The following is a 9,517-nucleotide window of genomic DNA, read 5'->3' on the forward strand; positions in this document are numbered from 1 at the left end:
AGAACTGGGCTGCAGTGTGCTGATTAAAGATTGGGTTACTGCTGCATTTAAAAAAGGAACGGAGTCAGTAAGTCTGAGGATGTTGGCTAGACAGTTGCAGACTGTTAGTGCAGAAGCAGCAGCAAGGTATCAATCTGCAAGTTTGAAAGGGATGAGTAAGAATCATAAGGAAACTAGGTAGTAAAAGGGAACCATGGGTACATAAGAGGAGATGGGATCATTACTGGTCAAAACATAGGTATAGCATTGAATTCAAGACTGATGAGGAACACAGAAGCAGCATTGTATAATATACAAGTGATAAATTATTCAAGTGGCTTTGCATATCCATACTATGCAGATGTTTATCATGGGCTTGTCATGTTTCCTTCTCAAGTAGTTCAGCAGAGTAAATTGTAAGTCAGTGTCACATGTGAGGGAAGCTGTCATTTGGCAGCCTCGTAGAGCAAAGCAACTTGGTTTCCAAAGAAGAACTTGTGTTGGGCTTTGAAACAATTTTAGATGAACAGAAGAGGCTCCCAGTTGAGGATAATATTTGAAATGCAGCTGTCTCAACAAAGAAAAGGGTCTTTGCTTCAGCAAGAATTAGCTGCAGAGGATGAAGTGAAAGGCGGGGGTCAAACGGTGCAGCAGAAGAAAACTAAACAGGGACACAGGACCATGAGAGAGAAGATGCTGATATCTGTTATCAAAGAGAAGGTCAGTGTCAATTACAAAATAACTTAGTAAATGTAGGGAAAGAAGCAAAGAAAAAGGGAAATCCCAACTTCAGCAAATGTCTAACAACAACAAAAAAAACCTAACTAAAATTAGCAGGCTGTTCACCTAAATTCAAGTAAACTAGTATGAAGTGGAAGATGCCCCATTGTTCAAGAATATCTTTTGTTAAATCTTCATGGAAGAATGAGGAAGTGAAGGTCAGAGGAGACCAGGTCTGGGAACTGTAAAGCTAGTAAGTAACAAAAAGGGGATAAGTAATGAAACAGTGTCTGGTGGGAGTATTCAGAGATAGAATTTTTCAGAGGAAATAATCATATTCAGATGAGAAAATTATGTTGAATACTTAGCCGTGTGGGTCTCTAGAGAAGGGGGTTATTTGGGGTTCCTAAAATGCAGTAGATAATGCCAAGATAAAAGGGTACCTGAAGCAGTAGGCAGAGATTACTAAGTAAAGTGCAGGTTAATTATTGAGTATCCTGAGGGTAACTGTGGGGGGTGAGGACACTGGGAGAATTCTCTTTCTAAGACAGTGAGAGAAAGAAGATGGATCACAGAAGGAGATGAGGTTGTGGAAGGGATGAGAATTTTCCTATTTCTTACAAATCATAAGAAATTAAACATATTATTTTCAGGCTAGCCTAAGAATATATAAAATTCCTTCTGAAATGATTTAATGAATAGTGCAGTGGAAGTAGAAATTGTAAATAAAGATGAAAATAAAGAAAATGTTGAACTAACAACAAAAGAACTTAAAAAAATTCTCATTTGTTTTGAATGCAGCAGGAGTATTTGTACAAATATATTAAAGTTCCTGAGCTGCTACAGCAGATTTATTTATTTCTATTTCTCCAGAGGGACAATGTCATTCTACCATTGAAATCAAAATTAATGGCAAAATTAAAAAGTTACCACTTTCCTTCTTCTCACCTCTGTCTGTACACATAGATGTTACTGATGTCTCTAGGTTGAAATAACAGGGGCAAATTAAAAAAAAAAAAAAAAAAAGTATATAGATGATGTTACGTTGTCCAGGACTGTGCTCTGATGAGAGCTTTAGTTTTGTTTGTTGTAAGAATTGTAGAAATCAACTTGACATGGAATGTCTGCATATTCAGGAATTATCTGGGAAAAATCACGTGCAAAGGCAGCACCAGTTAGGAGTGGTGAATTGCTTGAACTCATTTGTAATAGTCATGAGCAGTTTGATCGTTTTCCCAGCCTTTTGAAGCCGTGTGATTTGTGCTGTAAAGCTAATGCTGGCAATAAAGAACCCATGTCTATCAGTTAATCAGGTTGAAGATGGCAGCTGTTTCACATCAAGAGGATTTTAAGACAAAAGAAGAATAAAATACAAGACAGAGAGAGAAAGGAAAATTCTATTCTTTGTCAGAGTCTAAAATAATCGTGATGATTTAAACAATTCCAATGAAGACCTTTGTGTATGCTGAAGAGATAGTGGGAAATACTGTGTTTCATCGATGAAACATTGATACAATCAGCTTCAGGTCTCATTGAATGCCTTGAAATCCTTTCCAATTCCTTTACTTTTCAAAGTCTCTGGCATGTTGGAGAAAGTTACCATTTCATCCTTTGTTGCCACAGCCTTCAAAATGGCAATAATTATTGTGGCTTTTATTCTTAGAGTTATGCAAGAATAAAGGATATTGGATAATATCTTTCTGTCATTTAAATGAAGTTTTTCAATTCTAGCAGAAGTTTTCTTCGATTTTTTCCAAATGTTTCTTTGTTTATATCATGTGCTGACCTGATAATAAGACCCACTGTGAGAAAGGACACTTCTATTTCTTAGCTTAGATGAAGCTTGAAAGAGTTCTGAAATGTAGGATTTCAGTCGGGGAAACCCTGTCTCTGCAGTCAGTAAGGTTTTGCTGTTGTCTTCAGCTGAGCCTAAATTTACCCCACTGTGCATGAGGAAGATCTGTGGAGTGTTCTTTTGGATTTAAGCAACTCCAACAAGGTTTTGTTATGTTGGTTTTACGACACAAAATAAACACCACTAGCCAGGGGATTCTGGTTCAAATGATCACCATTTAAAGACTGTACTGGATGTCATTTTTTATATATTAATGAATATTATTTGATTCTAGAAAAAAAAATAAAGCAATTAAGCCACACTGGTAAATAGTTAATATACTCATTGTACCTTTTCCTTCCTTACCCAAAAGCAGTTCTGTATGGAACTCTGTATGGAGTCACTATTAATTTTGTAGGTAAACGGTGAATTATAGAACCATGTTATAAAAATATCTCTCTGCCTAACACATCTAGCCAGTGTCTTGCAATCAATTTATTTTGAGACTCATCCCACTCTTCAAGAAGCCTCATACAGGCAGAACAATCCACCCCACAATATTTTATCTTTTTGCTTCCACGAATTGCACACAGCCAAAGGCTAAGAAAGGGTAAGATTCTAACACTTTCTTGTACATAGAAACATTAGCAGTTCTCAGTCTCACAGTATGGAATATATGACTGGAACTTTAAATGGATACCAGTGGGAAGGGCATTGGCTCACTCTTCAATGAGACCCACAATGCTTTTTTAGTCCAAGAATGGCTCAAGATTACAGACTTTAAGTTCATGGTGGCTTTAGATTTTTTAAAGAGGGCTTTTATGGCTCTCTCTGGGTTTTGTAGAGTTGGATAAGGGCACCTGGTTTTGCAGATGTAGGGAAGTGAATAAATAGTGCTAATAAATATCTTAAATACTCATCAAGAATTTCCTGAAATATTTCCTCAGTAACATGCTTGACACATATTTGCATTTATTTTGTCATGTATACAAAAAATATGGTGATGAATATATACTCTGCAATGTGTCCTTATACATTTAACATGTGTTTATTAAAATTACCAAGAAGTCACAAAGAATATCACATATGCAGTCTCTGGAGAGGGAAAAAGTGAAGCAAAGTTCAATACATGTTCCCAAAATGCAAGGTTTTATCTTCTAAGTTGCTAAACAGATTTAATACATGTTATAGTTAGTACAGAAACCTTAGTTAAACACTAGGCACTGGTGACTTTTGATCTTGATTGTATCACAATTGTATAGTATGAATTGACAGTATACTCATTTATGTGCCTATATATTCATTCAAGTGCTTTGTTGTGGCTTTTTTTACCTAAATGAAAGTGGTTTCTTTTTGTTTTCCCACTTTGTTCTGCTCTGTTCCCATACCTTAGTGAAGCTGGCTACAACTGTTACTGTAGCTGAATACATGGGCAATTATTTTCAAACAGCTGGAAACTTTTTAAGGCTCGTTTTTCTGCTCCGTGAGGTATTAGTAGGTAGCTCCTCTTTCATGATAGATTGCATGGCCCTGCCTGAAGACTACCTATATTTTCAATCTCCTTTTGCTTATACTTAACAGTGAAAAGGTCTGTAACTTGAACCACACAACTATCAGGTTCCACACAGGAGCCTCACTATTTGGCAAATTATTTGCCTTTGTTGCATTCATTTTTGTTTATAAAATACTAATTACCTCTTTTATTGTTTGAAGAGATTAAAAGTTAATAGGAGAAACTAAATAAACAGAATGCCATTCTGCACAAACTATATAAGCTGGTAATTAATTTCTGGCCTCCTCTGAGCTAATTAACTCATATAAAGAAATGAAGTTAATGAACCATAATTCTAGTCATACAAGTGTAGATACAAGCAGTTTGACTTAATGAATTAATAAGATATTTCCTTTCTTAGAGGTTTTTCAATTGTCTTCTTAGTCTGTAGTCCTTCTTAATGTTTCTTTCTGGCTAAAATATTTAATAAATGTCAGGGCAACCTGGAGATGGGACTTCACAAATTTTACTGTCATGTAGGAGACCACAATTTCAGAGCAAACAGGGAATTCTAGCTCAGCTGGGTGATGAATCGTGATACACAACAGAGATGTTTTATTCTGACTGGAGGTGATGCAGTAACCATCTTAGACTGAAAAGTAACAGTGTCTGGAAATGCAGTCACTTTGCTTTATCTGGACAAAGGCACAAGTAAAAATGAAATAATTAATAATTATAATTATACCCCTTTGGCTGAGTGAAAGGATCAGTTTCTAGTTTAGACTGCTGACAACCTCATTTTTATCAGCATTTCATCTGGAATTTGGACTGTTATCTGAGCAGGCTATAATCAAAACTTGAGTTGGATGTATAATTCTTACTTAATCTTTAGCAAAAGATTGTTTATCTCATGCTCCCTGATTTTCTGGAAATAAGACTTATTTTGCCTGTTTTGCTACAGTACCAATAAAATGTTAGTTTCTACTGTGCTAAATGGATACCAAATAGACTCCATGCTAAAGAAAATAATATATCCAGTGTGACAGTCCTTGGAAAACCCTATCTCTGTGGCTTTACTTTAAAAGTCATCCCCCTGTAAAACTTTCTGTGATGCCATTAATGCTCCCTCAAACAGAGGTGAGTCTTACACATTTTTGAAGTACACAAACTCACAAAATTCCATGGAGTACAGTTTTCTGCAAGACTGATTTTCCATTTCTTTTCATTTCATGGGATAAAACATGATTTTATAGATTACTTTATTGTTAATATTTAACAAACATTTTAGAATTATTTATTGATAAGCAGTCTTGAGAACATGATGCTTCTAACACATTAAGAAAAAGAACATAAGCAGAGGAAAAAAAAAAAAATTAAATCTGATTTTTCCCTTCAGTACTGGAGTACAGAACATAATTGGACATCTGTTATGAAACCTGGAACTTCATGAATCAGTGAAAGGATTCTGTTGATTTCAGATGTATTTGCATCTCTAATTATTTCAGAAGAAGAAAATAAAAGAGGTAAAAAGTCTTTACATATTTCTGAAGGCCACACTACTCTATATATATATATTCCTTGCTCCTTTTCCCTTTCAGATGAAAACTTCTCTTATCCTATTGTTTTAAACATATCATTTACCTAAGTGTCAGCAGTCTCTGTTTCAGACCTTTGACCTTGGACTGTGACCAGGTGATCAATTTTGTTTTCCTTGGGCCTGAAAGCACAGCTGACACAGCTTTAGAAATGTACTTCAACTTGATTTAGTAACTTTCATTTATCCATCTCCATTATTTACTTAGATGCTAAGAGTACATCCTTTCTGGGCTATTTGTTTCTAATTGTTGAGGTAGACACACATAAACATGCTGCAGTCACTAAAAGTAAACAGTGTCTGGCTGCTGATAGTCTGGACATAATTCAAAAAAATCTCTTATATAGCAGGATAGCAGCATTTGTTATTAATGAAAAAAAATGGCTGCTTAGTACCAGCATGCAATGTAATTAAAAAGCAAGATTCCAATAAAACCTGTTTCAAAGCAACTTGTCAATATAAAACCCATGAAGGAAAACTTAAGCATGACAAAATATGACTTTCTTAAAGAAAAGATTGGTGCACCATTTCAGGTTTTGCACAAATAAGAATACAATTTCTTTTTTTTTCTTTTTTTTTTTGGTTCTGAGTCCATTTCGCTGATGCTGCCTGTTAATAGATCCTAAGTATTAGATCCAAATACTTTGTCCTTCCGAATCCATGCATAGGAGACTCAGAGCAATGGCAGTATCACATGAGGTTCTACCATAGCCACATATGGAAGGCATCTGAAAAGAAAATGCTGCAGAATCTTTTTGAGTAGGCAAGTGTATTCATTCAGAGCATAAATTATAATGTATTCCATATTATCACAAGGGCAAATTTTATCCCTCGGGGTAAGTGTACCTTTCACCTAGAATAAATATTTACTTATTTATGAAAGGAAGGTGGGATGGTGCCCTCACTGAATACAACAGGCATTTTAGGAAACAAGTAAGGTTATTGCTATCCTTAAGTCCTTTTAATGCTGTGTGAGATATCGATGGTTAAAACTTGCATCTTATCTTACAAGCTCTCTGTACTTGCTCAAGGACAACCAATAGAGTGCTATCCAGAGCAGCCTCCATCTACAACCAAATCTTTGCCAAATCAAATTCTTATGTCTTCCAGAGCAAGCCAAAACCACAAAGTTCAGGCATTGGCAGAGTTCATCTTTGATTAGGAACCCAACTGGGGTATATATTGTGTTCTAAAATTTCTGATTAATAAATTATCAAATTATTCTCTTCTGTAGACTTTGCTGCCACTAGATTCCCGCTTTAAAATACTCCCCATCTTCCTCTCTGTAATCTTTTTTTGAGATGCATCATAGTGCTAGAAATATGCTACTGGGCATGGTTATGCTCAGAGCTTAAACTACAGATTTCAGAAGCCTAGTCCTATTTTAATCACAGACTTAAAACTTCTGTATGTATTACAGCTAATCTTCTCTTCCTTTAGAAAATGACATGTTTTCAACATATGTCAATGAACAGTATAAAAGATCATTCTTTTAACAGATAAAAGTAAATCCTGGTGAACTTAATAGGAACTGCTTGAACAAGGTAAAATTAAAGTAGAGCTTCCTGTCTACACTATGAATTAACATATGGATGTTCTGCACTAAGATTATATCTTTTTTCCCTTGGTTTCCTTTGTAGGCTTGATTATTATTAAAGACTAAACCCTATGTTTAAGACTGTGCGAGTTAATACTCTTGAATTAACTTTTAACTTGTATTTTTTCCTAGTCCATAATCAGATAATCTATGAGCAGGACTGTTTAATAACTTTTAATTTTAGGATTTTATTTTTCTAATGACCTTTAATATTAACCCTTGTTTGGTTGATAAAAGGAATATATTTCATGTCCTGTGCGTGCTCTATATAGTCTGTTCTACTGCTAGATAGATGGCATGCAAGTATTATTTGTTAAATAATAAGACCAAGGAGAATATAAAATAGAAAAACATTCCTGAAAGGTGATACTTGGTGGCTGAGTTTATAGGAGAGAGTCATATTTCCATGTGGTGCTGCTGTAGCCATGCACCCTTTCAATAGCCTGTTTCATGTGGCTGCCTGCACACTTGACCTGCACTTACAGATTTAAGCGTTCAATTCCAAGTCACACCACAAACAGGCCGCCTTCAATAAGCAATTTGAAAAGGCTACAATCTCTTCAGATTAGATATTTCTGTGTGGAAATCTTCCCATAATTTTGGCACAGGGAGTAATTTTACAGCTTGTGGTTACTACATTCCTTTACCAAATTCTGGCCATCAGTGAGAAGGGAGGAGCATATGCATTCTAACGATGATGAAGGACAAGTTGGGCAATGATGACAAGCAGACACCTAAAACTCTGGCAGGCTTTTTCCACCATGGTTCATGCAACACTGGATGTACGTGTGTTATCATTCTGAAAACAAAACAATGGTTATTATTGGGAGGACATGGTTTTAGAAAAATAAACTGCTCTCAGAAGACAGCTTTAGTGACATAAACATATTAATGCTGAGCTATAAATCACAGGGTCCTTCCGCATTTTCATTATCTTCCTCTGAGGATTTACTGTGCTATAAATGAGATTCTATGGGAAATTCACCCATATATAACAATATATAGTGTGATGTCAAGCCTATAAGGATTAACACTCAAATCATTATATCTATATTTTAATCATAGTTGTAATCAATTACAGTTACATAATTTCGACCTTTTTCTCTATTTTTAATACATTCTGGCTGCTGTATTAATACTTTTTTGGTTGTTGAGAGGAATCACAAATGGTTTCTTAAATTAGAGAAAGAAAAACATTGAATTCTTAAGCAGATAAAAAAGGCTTAAATACATCATGATTAAACCATATGTCTTGTACGATCATCTCTTAAGTACTATAAGTCTTTACAGATGTACTGACCTCTTAGATTCCACAGCATAAATGAATCCCATTGCAACTGTGATATATTAATATTTGTCAAAGTCCTCCAAATTGAAAAGATTTTCTTTTCCTAGTACATGGGATTGCTTAGTTGAAAATTAAAGTTCTTGTCCAAATAGAGCTGACAATTTGTTGCCTTCTATTCTGGGGAAATGTCTCCCTCCTTCTGTTAGATAATATTTATTGTGTTTCATTTTTAATAGAGTGAGAACAATACTGGCCCATTCATAGTTACTAGAAAATGTTCGAGTCTTTAGGAGCAAATGAAGTTGAGAGTACCTAAACATCTTGAAGACTATCTCACCTTTGTGCATAGAAACACTGACTCAGACAAGAAGTAAGGGTAGAGCAAAATAAGATTATTGTCTTCACACTTTCCACATTGTCATTCTGCTTCAGTGGTTGTTTAATCAACAAGAAATTAAAAATTATTTGGAGAAGTACTTTGTCCTGAACATTATTTACCTTTGTAATATTGCCATTTATGTGGATTGTCTTCAATCTGGGAGAATAGGAATAGAAATTATGACTCTCATTTCTACTGTTGCAGGCTCTCTGCAACACAGGGACATGTCATGACAACCAACCTTCAAACAGTAGAAAACAGGCATCTCTGAAACATAAATAATGTGGATTAATTTTGGAAAACTACAGGTTGAAATCAAAAAACCAACCAACCCATTCATCCAGTCCACCACATAACAGACTTATTCAGGCCCTAATCTTTAACTCAATCAGAATCTAGCTAAAATGAAACAGGTGAGCCTGACACTTCTAATGTGATGGAATTAATGCAAACACTAGGCAGTTTATTTTCAGGTCACATTTGAATGTGATTTATGAAAAATACCATCAATTGAGTTTGATCACCTAGGAATTTGCTTTTTAAGTCATCTTCTAAACCTTGATATTGAATTAGTCGTGGTATTTTGAGCCTTAAAACTTGCATCTTTACATGCTACTTTACACCATTCTGACTT

General features: G+C 35.1%; 1 long non-coding RNA gene across 1 annotated transcript; it reads right to left on the reverse strand.

Annotated features, from left to right (window-relative positions):
• Positions 1–3,565: 3,565 nt before the first annotated feature.
• Positions 3,566–9,124, reverse strand: LOC116440722. Its single transcript, XR_004238745.1, has 2 exons — positions 9,003–9,124; positions 3,566–8,015 (listed from the first exon to the last, which is right to left on the reverse strand). It is a non-coding gene; the product is annotated as an uncharacterized LOC116440722 (long non-coding RNA).
• Positions 9,125–9,517: the final 393 nt, after the last annotated feature.

This window comes from Corvus moneduloides, chromosome 1 (assembly GCF_009650955.1).
Source record: "Corvus moneduloides isolate bCorMon1 chromosome 1, bCorMon1.pri, whole genome shotgun sequence".
NCBI classification, from domain to species: domain Eukaryota; kingdom Metazoa; phylum Chordata; class Aves; order Passeriformes; family Corvidae; genus Corvus; species Corvus moneduloides.